This window comes from Engystomops pustulosus, chromosome 2 (genome assembly GCF_040894005.1).
Source record: "Engystomops pustulosus chromosome 2, aEngPut4.maternal, whole genome shotgun sequence".
NCBI classification, from domain to species: Eukaryota; Metazoa; Chordata; class Amphibia; order Anura; family Leptodactylidae; genus Engystomops; species Engystomops pustulosus.
In genome coordinates this window covers 49,124,026-49,143,764 of record NC_092412.1, presented here as the reverse complement: position 1 = coordinate 49,143,764, position 19,739 = coordinate 49,124,026, and the positions used below count along the sequence as shown (strand labels likewise).

General features: G+C 43.0%; 1 protein-coding gene across 2 annotated transcripts in view; it reads right to left on the bottom strand.

The window, feature by feature from the left end:
• The window catches only part of FNDC3A (fibronectin type III domain containing 3A), a 130,968-nt gene extending 111,887 nt beyond the window's left edge, over positions 1–19,081 (bottom strand). The window contains exon 1 of one of the 2 annotated variants that reach the window (XM_072134536.1): positions 18,943–19,081. The gene's annotated coding sequence lies outside the window, so the exon portion shown is untranslated. The remainder of the gene's footprint in view (positions 1–18,942) is intronic. The other variant, XM_072134544.1, reaches the window with a different exon arrangement.
• Positions 19,082–19,739: the final 658 nt, after the last annotated feature.

The window sequence follows — 19,739 nt, the reverse complement described above, 5'->3', positions numbered from 1 at the left end:
TATCAGCACTTCGCGGTATATCGGGAAATATCTCACTATTACATAATGTGTCAGACACACCTCAGACTAACAAAGGATCTCGCAGATTGTTCCAAATTCACATGATCAAGAAGAATGGCCAATGGAAACATGTTAAAAAAAAAAAGGAAAATACTTTCTTATGTAACGACTCCCATAAACTTGTTGTTGTTGTTGTTGTTAATTTCTCCCATACATCAAGCTCTTGTCTCTGGTCAGACAATTTCCAGGAACTTAGCAGAAGAAAATTTGGTGTTGCAATATCCATTAAAGAGAACCGGTCAGAGCTATTAGGTACGCCATACCAACTACCGATGCTTGTGGCTTAACCTCCCCAATCACTCTCTCCATGACCATTATGAAAAAACACAAATATTTATACTTACCCAGAGATCCGATAAGGTCCGTAGACTCATCTCTGGTGCTCCCCGCACTTGTGCAGTGATTCACTGAAACAGCAGTAATACATCTTTCCACATTGCGCATGCACTGTACCTATGGCGCATGTGCAGGGACACCAGGGTGCGCCACGGGGGCTTCCTTGCATCACTGTGCAGGTGCTGAGATCTTCAGACTGGGGTAAGTATACAGAATACTGTATACATAAGTTTGTCTTTTTTTCCAATGAGAAAAACTACAGTGAGATCTGGAACCCCAAAGCCCGAAAACCATAAGACCTGTGGGTGGTTTAATGTCCTTAATTTCCCTGACAACCTAACCACATAAACAGCAAAAGGTTTCCAAGAAATGTCTCTGCCTGAATTCACTACTTTCTTGCCCTGATCAGCTTCCAGATTCATTTCCAATACAGTGTTTATGGGACCACTTGGCACACCAGCTTTGGCAACCTAGGAGATTTGACCCTGCCTAAAAAAAACTCTTCAGTAACAATAATCAATAATATCGATAATAGTCTGTTTTGAGAAAAATGGTGGCTCCATTCACATGGACAGAGCCATTAGGGAAACACATATAAAAGACACCTAAAAGGCACTGAACGTGGATTATGTGTGTGTGGTGCTAGGGGAAGGAGGGTATCGCTGGCGACAGGTTGCCTTTGATAATTATTATTTTAGATCAGTACAAAAGGGGACCATTATTTTACAATTTTAGCTAGCAAACTGGCTATTAATACCATGGATGAGAAAAATACCCTTTTCTTTTTTATTTTATGTGTATAAGTAGTAAAAAGTAACTACATCTCAAAATTCACAACTATGTTTGTTTCAGAGGAAAAATGCAGGTCAGCGATGAAGCGGTAAACAACACGTGCACCAAGTCTGTCCACAGGCAAATACAGTTCTTGTAGTGAGAACATAAACAGAAAAAAAGACATTCCTGCTACACCCAAAAGACGTCAGGGAAAGTGGAACATGAAGCAGAAGCTCCCTCAGGACACAAGGTGTACAGTTACCTTACTGTACGTGTGTGGCACCGAGTGCTGCATAGTACTGTACCCAGACTGTATGTCCCATCACACTGCAAGTCTCAGCTCAATGATACGGCTGGTGTCCACAAGCCTGGAAGAAACTGTAGTCTCATGGGATACTCCCGCATTAGTCAGTGCGAATCTTAGATAAGTCATGGCAGAGGGCTGTAACATCCTATATAAAAATAACAAAGCCCTGCCAAATAATAGTGAAGAAAAAGAAAAATTATGATCTGTTAGGATGTCATCAAAGTGCACAAAGTGAACAGAGTAATGGTGGACAGGGTAAGTAAATCATACACCGGCACATGATAGCGGTCACAACGGATACATCAAGGCTATCCAGCTATCAGGTCCGGTCTCGCAAAGTTTTGCAAAAAAACAAGCGACAAAAGTAAAAGATAAACCAAAATAAAAGGCCCCATGCCTGTTATTTATTACAATGAAAAGTCATAGAATTTTCCAAAATACATTCTGTATCAATTCCTTACGGTTTTCTAGATCTCTGCTTGCTGTCATTCAACGGAAAGCTTCATTTGTTTATTTCCTGTGGATAGAAACCGATCCCTGGTCATGTGATATCACGCAGGTGAATGGCTCGTTATATAGCTGGTCATGTGATGTCACACAGGTGCGCAGCTTGGTATAATTATCTAATGATTACTCTCTAATGAGCTGTGCACCTGTGTGACGTCACATGCTCAGATTTCCGTCCTCAGCAAGAAAAACAGAGGCTTTGTATAGAATGACAGCAAGCAGAGACTTAAAAACAGTGAAGAATTGATACAGAAAGTATATGGGAAAATTGTATAACTTTTTATCATACAAAAAAAACATTGATTTGCTGAAATGGGAACACCCCTTTGAAAATCAGAAAGGAAACAAATACCCATGACTAACTAAAATGTTTGCCAATGTACAGCGTCCGGATGAACCATTACAACACTGAAAGCAAAAATAAAAAAAATTAAAGTAATCCAACACTTAGGGCTAGGATCGGAACATGGAAGATAAACAGTAAACTTTAGAGTGCACAAACTTTATCGTTCCATCGTAATAATACTCAACTCCATAGATGCACCACAACAATCACAGTACAGCACAAAATACCACCCCCGCCAAAAACTAAGGCTACATTCACACTACAGTATGGGGGACGTATATACGGCCGATATACGTCCCCCATACACTTCTATGGGCTCACAGCGCCCTACGTGCGGCACCGTACCGCTCCACAGCCCGGGAAAAGATAGGACTTGTCCTATCTTTTCCCGTATTACAGTGCCACGGCCTTATATCGATATGGAGAGGGGTGATCTGCGCTCACCTCCTCCTCTCCCCGCGCTGCCGTGTGCCCGCCGTGCTACGGTGCGGCGGGCTCACGGCAGTGTGCATGTAGCCTAAGGCAGACCCTAGACCAGACAATAGATACAGGTCCCAAACCAAACTAAAAATTCACCTCTCCCAGCTCCTCTTCTCCTCCCTGATATGTGTGGTCTTCTGCCACCAGTATCAGAACCCAGAGCTGAGCAGCTCCCAGAGCAGATGATAACCCAGGAGTGGTGCATACAGTACATCGGACATGTACTCATTGCTCAGAGTCCTAATGCTGGTGCATACAACCAGCTTCAGGAGGGAACCTAGGAGAGGTGAGTACTTGTCAGACAAACTCACTGCTACTCCTACAGGAAGTAGTGTGCGGGCTGTAACGTGAGGCTTTGTGGGCCACGTGTTGAGCAACCATGCTTTACAATAAACCAACATATAGTTCCATAACTATGGTGTACTAAATTTACTCACTCTATGCAAATCATAGACTAGACACAACTGATGACTATAACAATTGAAACCCTACATGATACTCTTACTCAGTAAGGCTATATTCAAATGACCAGCAATGGGATGCACTGTACCGCTCCGTACATGGGGAAAAAATAGGACATGTACTTTCTTTTCCCGCGTTACCGCGCCGTGCATCGCTAGGGGGAGGGGAAGGGGGTCATCACTCCTCCTCCTCTCTATCGCAGCGAACGTATGCCCACCACATACCTTAGTGTGAATGTAGCCTGATAGGTGCCGACAAGAGGCATCTGCAGTCTTAACTTCATCCATCGTCAGGAGAACCTACAAGCCATGGTTATCTGTATTCATTTCTGCACAGTGACAGCATAACCCTTTGTGACACTCTGTATGAATTCATCCCTATTTGTATGATATTTTCAGCTTTCCATCAGATGGTAAATTCATGGAAATCTCACATGTATTTGTTTTGCAACCAGGCTCCAACCCTATGATGGATATGACTACAATTTCCTGCAGCTCTCGGCCTCTAGACAGGGAGGAAAACACTTCTATCGACTCTCTGTAATCTACATAAATGAGCCAAGTGTATTTTATTATTCCGGATTGCTCTAACCACCTAGGTAGGTCCGGCCTGTCACTGGGCCATGTTTATAGCACACTCCTGTTGATGTGGGCACCGCCAGTACAGACATGTCATTTTCTTTGGCAGTATAATAAAACAGGCCAGCGAGCTCTGGACTCTCCATGTGTCAGCTTCTAAATGAAAGGCTTATAATGAAACAAATGGGAGGGAGGGAGACAGATGAGGAAATTATAGCAGGACACAAAGTCTTCCCCTCCTGGACTTCTCAGCCTAGATATTAACACCTTCACGCTGTAACAGAAGTGGAGTAAGACAAAGGAGAATAAAAAGTTTGAATAATTTTAAACCAGTAAGGAGATGCTCATATAAAGGCAACCGCTGTGCATTGCGGGATTAAGGGGGGGGTCATGCACACAAACCTCGTTTGGTGAGCTATCCATTGTTTCAACGGCCAGCACACAATCCCATGAATTGCTATGGGCTCATACACACAGCTATGGTTCCCACGGCCCCGTGTGTAAGCCAACTACCTGAACTGCAAATTTTGGAGCAGGTCCCATTCCAGCCCTAGCAAATGGATGTTTCATCAGTTTTTTTGTGCATCCATAGCCTAGGAGCTTCCGTGAAAAAAAAAAAAATAGATTTCATAATTCAGGGATCAGTGAAATAACAAGCCAATGTGAAAACAGCCATTGAAAACTATGGCTTTGTGAGATATCTGTGGAAATCACAGAACCACGGACATTAAAACAATGCCAATAAGAAAGAGCCCTTAGTGTCTGGCTGCACTACTCTTCATGCGACAAAAATTTCTGCACTGAATGTGCTGCACTCCCCATGCTTAAGGTCCACCAAAAATAAGTTGGTGCACTCTGTCGGGGCAGTGCAGGGGGCGCCAGTTTCAAGCAGAACGTGTGCACTGTGCACTATACACAGGCAAACTGCACAATCTTAGTAAATGTGGGCCATTGTGTATACCTTCTGTGCCAATAAACATCCATCTTTTCAGGTCTTTTCACAGGTCCATTGTTTGGGTCCTGTGGTTCAATTTAAAATCACCATGTCTGAGCAGCTGTAACGCCAGACCTCGTTGCGTATGATATCTGCTGATAAATAAGTGGCCTTCTTTCTCTTAAGCTGGGACAGTGGCCAAAATTGCAATGAAAATTAAAAATCTGTTGCTGTAAAAAAAAAAAAAAAAAAAAAACTTCTATACATCTTAGATATGGTTGTAATTGTACCAACATATTACAAACGATGAAGGTAACGTTTTCCACCCACACAGCCTTGGCTTACACATACATGGTTGTTGCCAGGACATAAATGTAATGCACAGGTGCACAGGTGAGACGCTGTGTGACAAGTACAAGGTTACGTCCACGCTGACCACTTGTGATGGCATGAGTGGGCGAACGCGGAACGGAAAAGTAAACAGCAAATGTTCTAAGCTGAGCAAACATGGAGCTGTTTGTCTGACTACACATGGCGCACTCCGGGGCCGGCCAATGAGCGACTGTGTACCGAGGTCACACCAAGAAGAAGTCTAACATCAAAGATTTTAATACCCAGAGATAGGAGCTAAAAAAAAAAAAATTGTGATTGTGCGCCCCTTCCTGCTGTGCTGATACTCCCAGCGTGTGTGTTGTCTCTTCACATGGGGTGGAAACATCATAGTGTTCACAATTGCAACCCATAGTAAAAAGGCCAAAAGCAGATGTTTCTTCATAAAATAAGGTTACCCTGCTCATGTCTGTGTAATGTATAGTAAAGCATGGCTAGTGTGAGTGCTGTACCTGCTGACATGCTGCATCCTCCTAATACACAGAGACACAGACATCAGCTACACATGAATCTGACATGTTCTGCTGTAACATGACTGCATCCTGGAGCTGTTGTATCTCTCCTATATACACACACACACAGGCTGCAGGGGGCGCCAGCACCAGGAATTATACAGCCTCACATCATTATACAGGCTGTCAGTCAAGCACTGGGGGTGTGGCTGTGCCTCCCACTCATGAATAGAGTGGACAGCTTGAATATGCTAATGCTTCATTGGACATTTCACAGGTCATTTGCATACAGCTTTAGGACCTCATTGCTTAGGTTTACAGGCATGTAGAGGGACAATGAAGGGATAGAGGCAATGCTCTCTAATGGCAGTTTATGAAAATATATTTAGTTTAGGGGGTTATTTTGCATGACGGGTTCTCTTTAAAGCCATTAATCGTTTTAATTGTTTTTAACCACTTTTTGGATTAATTCATTAATAAAGATTTATGAATTTAGATTATGTATGGACATCCTTCTTTATGTAGTGCGTTACGATCCTAGTTTGGGTGTCATTTGGTCCATATTAGACCCTCATCCTTTTATACGTGACCTTCATAAAGCAGATCATAGAATCACTCAGCTAAACTAAGGGCTCTATACACCAATGCAACATATGGAGAGCCACCACAGACAACCCCTTTAATATCCAAGTCGCCGTGACGATCACCTCATTGACACGGATGTGGCTTTCAACACACACAAATCTGTTACAACTCGATAGAGTCATTAATATGGAACCCAAATACAATGCTCAAAAAATAAAGAGAACACTTAAACAACACCATGTAACTGCGAGTGAATCACACTTATGTGACATCATCCAGTGCAGTTATTAATCAATACTGATTGTGAATCAATTGCTCCTGCTGATGTGCAAATGGCACAGACAACAGATAAAAATGATAGGCAATTTGCATGACAACCCTAATAAAGGAGTGGTTTCCTAGATTGTGCCAACACAACATTTGTCTGTTCTCATCCAGGAAGGAAGCTACAGCAAGGAGTCCAGGAATACTATAGTACAGTGATGGCAAACCTTGTAGAGACCGAGTGCCCAAACTTCAACAAAGACCCGCTTATTTATCGCAAAGTGCCAACCCAGAAATTAAATTTGTGATTTATACTCCCTTCTCCGTCACAGTTTTCATTGATACAAGCACCCTGAGGCACCAATAAAGCAGAAAGTAGTCCCAGGTAGTCCTGTCACTTTAAAATACCTCTGCACAGCAAGTCCTGGGCTGTCTGGGACTGCAGGAAGATACCTGGAGTCATCTCTGGTGATGGCCTGAGTGCCCACAGAAAGGGCTCCTAGTGCCACCTCTGGCACCAGTGCCATAGGTTAGCCATCACTGCTATAGTAGAACAGTCTGAAATTTTATTTTTTTACTTTGATTTTGAGCATCATTCCACATCCAGACCTCCACAGGATATTCATTTTGCATTGATTCTAGTCTCTTACATACTATATTGCCTTCCACTATATAATGAATGAAGAATTCCAACTGGAATATTTAGTTCATCGAGATCTAGGATGTAGAATTTGTGTGTTCCCTTTATTCATTGAACAGTTAGAGAAGTTATATATCAAAAAAAGTTGAAAAGTGCCGTGGGACTACGAGCGCCCCCTATTAAGCTTAGAACTGGTGATGCAAGAAAGATGCTGCTATGTACGCTAAAGGGTCTTTTTATCAAAAAATGTTGGCAGTTCTCCTATAAAAATGAAACATCACCACCCAAATGATAAAGACTAACGGCGCAGCGTTATCTCAGCAGACAGTTATGTGATAATCTGCAGGAAGTGGAACATTGCTGCCTCTTTGTGTGACATAAGAAATATGTAATACTGGAGAAACTCCATCCTGTGTACCGTATTTTTCGGACTATAAGGCGCACAAAAAATCCTTTGATTTTCTGAGAAATCAAAGGTGCGCCTTAAAGTCCAGTGCGCCTTATATATGAACCATATTTACAGACAACACGCCTTGAACTGTGCACAGGTCTGCCACCTGCTGGTCATTCATCCTTATAATTAGGTGCGCCTTATATATGAACCTAGACCTTTTAGCAGGCATTTATTGATGGTGCGCCTTATAATCCAGTGCGCCTTATAGTCGGAAAAAATACAGTAATTTAGACTAAATCAGTTATATTGGCTATGATGGGGGTCATAAGATGAGGCGGTAAGAGCGCCCCCATCAGGAAGAGAGTACTTATAAAATCTTCAGTAGTTAATTTTCTGTAGGGGACCAATCTGTACCAGATTTTCTAAACTTTTAAGTTAAGATTTAGCTTTACATTTGTTATTTTGCAGCATTTCCCATAGACAACAGATAATAAATGCTATGCCAAGAGCTGAAAAACACACAATGGGGAAGGGGGGGGGGGAGGGGTGATGATTTACCACAACTGACGTTGTAGCCACCACCAGCAACATACTGGATTTACTAAGAGGTAGGCGACTCTTTGTAAATCCGGACGCGCAGTCCGCCACCCTTTCCCAGGTTTGACTGGATTAGACCAAATCAAATCTGGTCTAAAATTCGGGAGCCGTTTCTATTGCAGACTTTAGTAAATTCAGCTGGCTGGAGTACAAACAGCTTGCAATTGAAAACTGGTGGACATGGCTTAGATACCGCTTCCCCCCCCAATGGGCCATTCTCTACAATATACATGACATTGATGATTATTAGTTTAACAGGTACAGTATACCTCTCGCTTATAACATGGCCACCTCTTTGGACAATCCATGCGTTTAAGAAGGGGAGTCATGCAACAGCCCAGCCCACAACGCAGCCCCTCTGCACTGCATCTGCAGACAAATCCGGCCACGTAAATACACCTCTGAAGAGAATTTTGTCTCTCTCATTTAGTAAATTGATGAGTAAACTATGAAACTAAAGTTCTCCCACACATGTAGCTTATTTATGCGCCATTTCCATACAGTAAATCCGCAGCATTTATGAAAATGCTTTACACACATTGCAGAAAAAAAATCTGCTATATGCTGTGAATTGATCCGCAGCATGTCGCAAAATTTCTGCGGTCCACGGTGCGTAAATCTACCTTTTCAATGCAAAGGTTGAGCGCCAGATCACAACATAAAATGCATCAGAAACCTTCATCTGGTTTGTGATGCCAGCAGAATCGCTGTGGAATCAGAATTAGAACAGAACCAGCGCTCTCAATACACTGCAAAATGTAAGCCCACTTGTAATACATGAACATTTTCTATATCAACAGTTCTTGTTAAATCTCCATAGAAAAAGGATCTGCACGGTGTACATGAGGTGCAGATCCGCTTGTTTTTTTTGTGACGGCACACTGACACATTCATTTAAATGGACCCATGCACAATAAAGTGTTTTTCATTGATCCACAAGGAGGCTGGTCCTATTCCTACCTGTGTTTGTAGCTCCAGGCTTCCCAAAGAAGTCTGCAGTAAAACAGAAATATAGTGACGTCACACTGCTGCCCGGTGACATCGGTTAAACTCTTCATATATGCGGATCTGTTTCTATTTAACCCCTTAACGCTGAAGCCACTTTTCACCTTCCTGACACGGCCCATTTTTTAAAATCTGACATGTGTCTTTTTAAGTGGTTATAACTTTGGAACGCTTTAACATATCCAGTTGATTTTGAGATTGTTTTTTCGTGACACATTGTACTTCATGCTGGTTGAGAAATTTAATCAATATATTTAGTATTTATTTATGAAATAAATGGAAATTTGGCAAAAATTTTGAAAAAAACAATGTTTTCCAAATTCAAAATTTTCTACTTTTTGGAAAGTTGGTCATATCACTAAAATAACTTGATAACTAATATTTTCCACATGTCTGCTTTAACTTGGCATCATTTTTCAAACCTCTTTTCCTTTATTTAGGATGTTAGGAGGCTTATAACTTTACGTGCAATTTTTCAGATTTTCACAAAAATCATCAAAACCTACTTTTGGAGGGTCAATTTAGTTAGAAGTGACTTTATAACGCCCACATGACAGAAAACCCCCACAAATGACACCATTTTAGAAACTACACCCCTCAAAATATTCAAAACAACCTTTGGGAATTTTGTTAACCCTATGAGCGTTTCATGAGGGTGAAAGATAAATGAAAGTGAAATTAGAGAAATGTAATTTTATCTTACTATAGATTCATTGAACACTAAAATTTGCACCTTCACAATGGGTTAAAAAGGAAAATGCATTTTACAATGTTGAGGGCAATTCCTCCTGAGTATGCCAATACCCATTTTGTCACTGTACCCTGCTGTACGGGCACATGGGGGCACCTGGAAGGGAAAGAGCGTTGTTTCGTTTTTGCAGGGCAAATATGGCTGAAAAAGTTTTCATGTGTCAGAATGCATTTGGAGAGCCATAGTGGTACCAAAACAGAGGAAAGCCCCAACGTGAGACACCATTTTGGAAAGTACACCCCTTGGAGAGTTTAGCAACGTGTAATTTGTGTATTTTCCCCAACAGGTGTTTGATTCAATTAGGCCCCAAAAGGGAAAAAAGGTGAAAATTTTCTAAAAAAAGTCACTTTTACCCCAAATTTTTGTTAGCCACAAGGGATAAAAGATGAAACAACCCCATAAATGTGTAAAACTATTTCTCCTAAGCACAGAACTGCACCACTTTTGCATATAAAGTGTTGTATTGGTGCACAGTGGGGCTCAGAAGGGAAAGAGGGGCTTTGGCCTTTTAGAAGCCAGATTTGACAATCATCCTTTACATGTGTCAGGATGCATTTGGAGAGCCCTAGTGGTACCAAAACAGAGGGGAACCCCAACAAGTGTCACCATTTTGGAAAGTGCACCCTTTGGAGAATTCAGCAAGGTGTAATATGTGTATTTTCCCCTACATGTGTTTGCTTCAATTAGGTCCCTAAAAGGAAAAAGGTGAACATTTTCCCAAAAAAGTCACTTTTACGGCTAATTTTTGTATCCCATAAGGCATTAAAGATGAAACAACCCCAAAAAATGTGTACTAGCATTTCTCCCGAGTATAAAATTGCCCCACACATGCAAATAAAATGTTGTATGGGTACGCAGTGAAGCTCAGAAGGGAAAGAGGGGCGTTGGCCTTTTAGAAGCCAAATTTGACAGACATCCTTTACATGTGTCAGGATGTATTTAGAGAGCCGTAGTGGTACCAAGACAGAGGGGAACCCCAACAAGTGTCACCATTTTGGAAAGCATACCCCTTAGAGAATTTAGCAAGGTGTAATATGTGTATTTGTCCGTAAAGGTGTTTGATTTAATTAGGACTTAAATAGATAAAAGGTGAACATTTTCTTATAAAGGTCATTTTACTCCTAATTTTATATAGCCACAAGGGATAAAAAAATGTAATAACCCCCAAAATGTGTGAACCTATTTCTCTCAAGTGTAGAAGTACCCCACATGTGTATATAAAATGTTGTATGGGCGCACAGTAAAAGGAAAGGGGAATGTTTGCCTTTTAGAAGCCAAATTTGACAGAAATGTTTGACATGCATTTGGAGAACCCTAATGGTATAAAACAGAGAAGAATCCAAAAAGTGACCCTAATCTTTGAATGCACACCCCTTAGAGAATTTTGCAATGTGCAATATATGTATTTGCCCCTACAGGTGAATGATCCAATTAGGCCCTAATCATTAAAAAGGTGAAAATTTTCCTATAAATGTCACTTTACCCCTAATTTATGTAAGCCACAAGGGATAATATATTAAATAACCCCAAAAAAGGTGTAAAACTATTTCTCCCGAGTGTAGAAGTACCCCACATGTGCATATAAAATGCTTTATGGGCGCACAGTAGAGGAAAAGAGGAATGTTTGTCTTTTAGAGGCCAAATTTGCAAGAAATCCTTCACATGTGTCAGGATGCATTTGGAGAGCCGTAGTGGTACCAAAACAGAGGAAAACCCGAAAAGTGACCATAATTGTTGAATGTACACCCCTTGGGGAATATAGCAAGGTGTAATATGTGGTGTAGGGTAATACACGTCGTGAAATGAGCATTTGAACATACAGGTGGTTTCCAAATATGATGTGCAATGGAGTCCAAGATGGAAATTGCAATTATTTCTGGAACGTTCAGTGCCCGTTATGTGGCGCCCCTTATGAAATAATCGAGGGGTATAGGGAGCAACGGGACATAACAGTTGTTACAATTATTCATTTTACTGAAATTAATTCACAATAGGTTGGGCGTGAATTGTGAATGTCTAGTGTATAAGGAGGTAGAATAGACCAGGGGACCAACTAAACTTTTGTCACTCTGGAGTTGTTGCAGGTCTCTTAGTAGTATATAGTGTCCATCCTAACTTCTCTTTTGGAACAGACTCTTTATTGAGTCTTATCTTTAGAAGCAGCAGAATTCACCGGGAAAATGCTGTCCTGGCAAAACACAGGAACATCTAAACCAAAGGTACTGGGGCTCCATCCTTCTTGTCCCAATATTAGTTTCCTAATATCTTCCTCTTGAAAACGGAGAAATGATACGGCAGGACCTGCACATTGGAACAGCTCGTAAGAGTTGTACAGCGTAATCTGTACAATGTGCACGGCCAGCACTTTTGTACCATATCTTCGTTTTTCGTAGGGAAATTATCGCCAAGTGTTGCTCTTATTCACCCTAGCAATGCCCATTGTGACGAATATTGCTGCTTTTGGCTGGACCAAATCGACCAGCCAATAGCGGCAAACATGGACAGAGGGGGGCAACAAAACCCCTCTGGACCGCAAGGCAAAATTGGTGGCTGTCAGGAACAGCCGCCACCCTGCCCCGATCACCGTGTCTATAGACATGGTGATCGGTATTACTGACGTCATAAGTAAATTCGCTGCTATCGGCTCGTCTGAATTGATGAGCCAATAGCAGCAATAATAAACTGGGGGTGTGTGGGGGGGACGTAACCCTTCTGGTCCATTGGGCAGGATGGATGGCTGTCAGGAACAGCCGCCGTCTTACCCCGATCAGTGAACAGCCGCCGTCTTACCCTGACCGGTGTTGTAAAGTCACTACCCGCCGCACCGTTCTATAACAACGCTCGTTGGGAATAGGCTATACAATCTTTATTTATTTTTTAAGCAATTTAGACAAATAAGGGCTTATTTTTTGCAAGACGCGATGCACTGTAAAAAAAACTTTATTTTAGTGGGTTTTTAGCTTATTGAAGAAATTTTATTAACTTTTTACGTGTGGAGGAAAATAAAATCATCAATTCTTCTTTTGGATTTTTAGCATTTTTTGGGGGGGGGGGTGTTCACTGTAGCATAACAATAATATATTATCTTTATTCTACGGATCACCACGATTACGGTGATACCTCATTTATATAGTTTTCTTTTTATTTGTCCAATTTTATTGAAGGAAAACTAGAATAGAAAAAATTGCATTTGTTTTAGTATTGCCATTTTTATAGCGGCATAATTATAGTATTTTTTGGTTTACGGAGCTGGTTGTAAGCTTATTTTTTGCGTGACAAGTTGCTCTTTTTATTGGTATCATTTTGGTGCTTGTAACTTTTTCGGATCACTTTTTAGAACATTTTTTGTAAAGCAATTTGATAAAAAGTTTTAATTTTTGGCAAGTTTTTGGGGTTTTTTTTTACCACGTTCACCGAGCGGGTGCAATTATGATTAGGATTTATTGTACAGATTGTTACGGACGCATCGATACCAAATAAGTGGGGTTTTTTCGTGATTTAGTGTTTTTTATACTTTATTACTTGTGTAAAGGGAAATGTGGTGTTTGGGGGGACTTTCACTTTCTTTTATTATTTATTTTTATTGTAAAAAACGTTTATTTATTTTTACTTTATTTTTACTGTTACTGACATCTAAGCTTGAACAAGTGATCTTCTGATCACTTGTTCAAGCTTTTTTACAGGTTACACAATGCAATACAGATGTATTGCACTGTGTAATGTAAGACACTGAGCATGCTGCGCATGCCCAGTGTCTTACAGCCGGGTCCTGCCAGGAGGCACGGACCCGGCTTCCGGAGGGAGATCTCGCAGCCCCGGGCACCGGCAGTCCCGGGGCTGTGATCGGAGCAGCGGACCCCCCCCGGTAAGCGCCGCGGGGGGGTCCGATTCAACTTCAGGTAACTTTAAATGCCTCTAACACGCCGCGGTCAGCGCGACCGCGGTGTGTTAGGGGTTAACACCCGCGATCGGAGAAATCTCCGATCGCGGGTGTTAGAGGCGGGTGTCGGCTATAATATATAGCCGACACCCGCAGCTTCTGGCGCCGGCTCCGTTCAGGAGCCGCCGCCAGAAGCTTGACGTAATAGTACTGCATTTTGCGGGAACGCACCTCCCGCGATGCAGTACTATTACGTCAAATGTCGGGAAGGGGTTAATACAATCTCAGGTTATGGCTCAGAAACGGATTACACGCGGACCCAGAGATCACATTAACGGACCACAAAATAGCAAATAGCTAAAGAATAGCTAAAGAGACAAATGGCAAGAGACACCTCAGAAAGAAACAAATAGACAGAAAGAAAGAAAAGAGAAGAAGCAACATACAACTGTCAACAAAACCATTATCAGTGAAACATAAGAAGTATGTAAGGGAAGAAAAGAGACACAAATTACTCCGGATCAGACAATTTCTAGAAAATATCGCTGTCTACAAAAACCTCATGCATAGATTTCTCCATTGCTCCCTAAACTACTGCTCCACCATTGTGTCAGTCTTCACTGCATCCTAGTATTCTATTCTTGAACCAAATGCGCCCCCTGTACTGCTCAGGAAGTGTACATTAACACACATGTATGGGGGACGTATATATACGGCCAATATACGTCCCCCATACACTTCTATGGGCTCACGGCCCTGTACGGGAGCGGTACGGTGCAGCACATGTGAGGCACCGTACCACTCCTTAGCAGGGGAAAAGATAGGACATGTCCTATCTTTTCCCGTGAAACGGCGACGTGCGCTGTATCTTCCTATGGAGAGGGGCGGGGGTGAGCAGCGCTCATCCCCTGCTCCTCTCCGCGGCGCCGATGTATGCCCGGCCGTACTACGGTACGGCGGGCATACATCGTGTGAATGTAGCCTTATTTTGCTGCACCTTTAACATAGAGCGTGCGGCACAATACTGTCAAGTCGCGGTCCGACTCTGAACCGAAAACCCCTTTATGTGCAGAATTGTGTGGCATGGGGGACACAGTGCAGCCGTGACATAATACTGGCGCAAACACTTCACAAATACATGTGCAGGCAGTTTTCATGTTCTTTTCAGACAGAAAACACACAAATTGTATCTGACACAATACAATAAAACAGTGATGTGGACAAATGTATTAGTTCTACCATTGGGGACATGTATCACTTTCTCAGGCTGTCCTGAGGTGGCACCAGGGCATCAGTCTGGTAAATGTGATCAGCATTACTGAAAAAAACCCAAACCAAAACCAGTAAGAAATGACTTCTAGTGCTGAATCATAATAGATCCAGCCGCTTGTTATTACGTGTCACTGTATAATAATAACAAGCGATATCTTGTGTAGGAAGACAACACAACAGAGATTATCAGTGAACTTTACTCCGAGCCACTGACAGACCAAACAGGGAAGTCTCCACATCATGGGTGACACTGACAACTTCCCTGTCACAGCTCAGGCTCCGTATCTATATATCAGTATGACAACACCAACCCAGTACAGAAATAAACACCCAGCCCACACGTAGCACAACACAACTCACACACCAGCGCAAAGCTGTATGCAACAGCACCACAAGGCGCCGACTGCTCCTATACCTGTATCATTACTGTATAGCACCATACGCACATCATACACCTGCGTGACAGTATAACATCACACACACATCATTTACCTGCGTGACAGTATAACATCACACACACATCATTTACCTGCGTGACAGCGCTCGTCATCATTACGTTATAACATCACACACACATCATTTACCTGCGTGATAGCGCTCTGTATCACTATAGTATAACACCATACACACATCATACATCCCCGTGACAGCGCTCTGTATCACTACAGTATAACATCATACACACATCATTTACCTGCGTGACAGCGCTCGGCATCATTACGTTATAACATCACACACACATCATTTACCTGCGTGATAGCGCTCTGTATCACTACAGTATAACACCATACACACATCATACATCCCCGTGACAGCGCTCTGTATCACTACAGTATAACATCATACACACATCATACACCTGCGTGACAGCGCTCTGTATCATTACAGAATAACATCATACACACATCCTACACCTGCATGACAGTATAACATTATACACACATCATACACCTGCGTGATAGCGCTCTGTATCACTACAGTATAACACCATACACACATCATACATCCCCATGACAGCGCTCTGTATCACTACAGTATAACATCATACACACATCATACACCTGCGTGACAGCGCTCTGTATCATTACAGAGTAACAACATACACACATCATACACCTGCATGACAGTATAACATCATACACACATCATACACCTGCGTGACAGCGCTCTGTATCATTGCAGTGTAACATCATACACACACATCATACACCTGCAGCTGCCCCTACGCAGAAAGAGAACTGTGTATACGCCACCAGTACAGCAACACACAGTATACATTCAGCCTCTGCAATAATTCTATGTGCGCTGCTACGCCTGCAGGATTGGCGTCCTCGTGGAGTGATTTGTGATATGCGCATTTTTTATCTACATATGTGAGTAGAACTGGAAATAAAAGTTTTAAAAGTTTGAAACTGTCTACACTATGTCTGGATATGTCTCTTAGGCCCCTTCCACACTAGCGAGTGTGATGCGATGAACTCGCATCGCAAGCTGCCGGGAACGCACGGCCCGAACGCTGCACCGCGGGAGTGAACTCAGCATGTCAGTTCACTCCCGCGGTGCAGCGTTCGGGCCGTGCGTTCCCGGCAGCTTGCGTTGCGAGTGTGATGCGAGTTCATCGCATCACACTCGCTAGTGTGGAAGGGGCCTTATATGCAGTGAGTGGAGGAGACTAGGACAGGAGTGAAAATATTGACGGTTTCTGGTCTGAATGGTGACTTATCCCTGAAAGTGATCCCTTGTGTTTGGTGCACAAATAAGGAGGAAACCTGCATGGATCGTCTTTTTCGTTTTTGAGCTCCGGTCACAAAAGAGTTTCTTCTACTGGATTATTGAATAGTGGATGTTTGCTGGATCCATCTAGGACCGTTAAGGACGGTGCAGCACCACGCAATTTTTTGTAGGATAGTGCTCCGCCTATGACTACGCCTGCAGGATAGCCCTCCTGCACATCGCTGCTGCCGCGCATCGCCGCTCCTGCGCATCGCCGCTCCTGCGCATCGCTGCTCGTGCACAATACTGTACATTACTCCTCCTGTACATTCCTGCGCATCGCTGCTCGTGCACAATACTGTACATTACTCCTCCTGTACATTCCTGCGCATCGCTGCTCGTGCACAATACTGTACATTACTCCTCCTGTACATTCCTGCGCATCGCTGCTCGTGCACAATACTGTACATTACTCCTCCTGCACATTCCTGCGCATCGCTGCTCGTGCACAATACTGTACATTACTCCTCCTGTACATTCCTGCACATTACTCCTCCTGCACATTCCTGCACATTACTCCTCCTGCACATTCCTGCACATTCCTGCACATTACTCCTCCTGCACATTACTCCTCCTGCACATTACTCCTCCTGCACATTACTCCTCCTGCACATTACTCCTCCTGCACATTACTCCTCCTGCACATTACTCCTCCTGCACATTACTCCTCCTGCACATTACTCCTCCTGCACATTACTCCTCCTGCACATTACTCCTCCTGCACATTACTCCTCCTGCACATTACTCCTCCTGCGCATTACTGCACGTTACTGTACATTACTCCTCCTGCACATTACTCCTCCTGCGCATTACTGCACATTACTCCTCCTGCACATTACTGCACATTACTTCTCCGGTACATTACTCCTCCTGCACATTACTGTACATTACTCCTCCTGTACATTAATGTACATTACTCCTCCTGTACATTACTCCTCCTATGCACATTACTCCTTCTGCGCATTACTGTACATTACTCCTCCTGTACATTACTGTGCAATACTCCTCCAGTACATTACTCCTCCTGCACATTACTGTACAATACTGTATAAGCCACGAGTAAGGTTGTGTACCGAAACGCGTAGGCTTGTAGCCTTTATGTCTTTTTTCAATCCTATGTACTGTGCTGTGCATGTCTACTTTTTTAAAAGGACGAAATAAACATTAATGTTTTTTACCTATTTGCCGACTATCCGTACTCAGCTGGATGTGTTCCTACTTCTCAATTACCTGCTTTACATGCACCTGTGGCCGAGGTTGTCCGTGCGGGAGTCATTGGAGTCGGAGAACCGTATTGTCTGGACTTTCTGGTGAGCTGATTTTTTTCTTGAGTATATTTTTCTACTGTACATTACTCCTCCTGTACATTACTGTACATTACTCCTCCTGTACAATACTCCTCCTGTACAATACTCCTCCTGTACATTACTGTACAATACTCCTCCTGTACATTACTGTACAATACTCCTCCTGTACATTACTGTACATTACTCCTCCTGTACAATACTCCTCCTGTACATTACTGTACAATACTCCTCCTGTACATTACTGTACAATACTCCTCCTGTACATTACTGTACAATACTCCTCCTGTACATTACTGTACAATACTCCTCCTGTACATTACTGTACAATACTCCTCCTGTACATTACTGTACAATACTCCTCCTGTACATTACTGTACAATACTCCTCCTGTACATTACTGTACAATACTCCTCCTGTACATTACTGTACAATACTCCTCCTGTACATTACTCCTCCTGTACATTACTGTACATTACTCATCCTGTACATTACTCCTCCTGTACATTACTCCTCCTGTACATTACTCCTCCTGTACATTACTGTACATTACTCCTCCTGTACATTACTGTACATTACTCCTCCTGTACATTACTCCTCCTGTACATTACTGTACATTACTCCTCCTGTACATTACTCCTCCTGTACATTACTCCTCCTGTACATTACTCCTCCTGTACATTACTCCTCCTGTACATTACTGTACAATACTCATCCTGCACATTACTGTACATCACTCCTTCTGCACATTACTCATCATTACTACACTCTGTGCTCCTCTCGCTGTACAGAATGGTGACAGGTCGGGTGTCCGGAGCTGTCAGCAGCAACAAGTGACCATGTGTACTCACCGTGTAGCCTGCGCCGTGCTGCTCCAGCCCCTACACACTGCTCTCCCGCAGCTCCATCTCTACTTCCCCCTAAGAAGGCTCCGGGCTTTAGAGTCTATGGACAGCGGAGCTCAGGCACCGAGGACCGCACACATGCACTGCGGCTCATGAGGAGGAGGAGGAGGGGACTACTGCTACTGCTACTGCTACTGCTGCTGCTGCTGCTGCTGCTGCAACTTCTGCTCCGGTGAGATGAGGCACAGACCCACAACAACACAACGCGCACTTCTCAGCTTCTGGGAGATCCCGTGACGTCACCCCGCAAGACGCAGAGGTTCCCCCGGACGCTACGTGCTGGCCCTGGCCCAGCGCTACAGAGACTGGGCGTGGCTAAGCCTTTCCTAGTGACCTCCTGACAGGAGTGCTGGTTGCCTAGAGACCAGAGCAGTGGTCCTGAGCGCGCGGGATGCGCTGCCCAAACGACGTCACGTCATAGAGCTGTCACGTGATGATGTCACTGCGCCAGAGGAGAGAGGCCACCACGTAAGCCGGATCTATTCTGCTATTTAACCCCTTATGGACGCAGCCAGTTTATAGGTTAAGGCGCAGCCCCATTTTTTGTATTCTGACTTGCGTCACTTTATTTGGTTTTAAGTTTATATCACAGTGATTCTGAGATTGTTTTTTCTTCACATGTTGCACTTCATTTTAGTAGTAAATTTTGGCTGATAAGTTTTGTGTTTATTTACAAAAAGAAAGAAAGAAAATTTTGGAAAAATTTGCCATCTCCAAAAATTCTAAATCATCGCTTTTTTTCA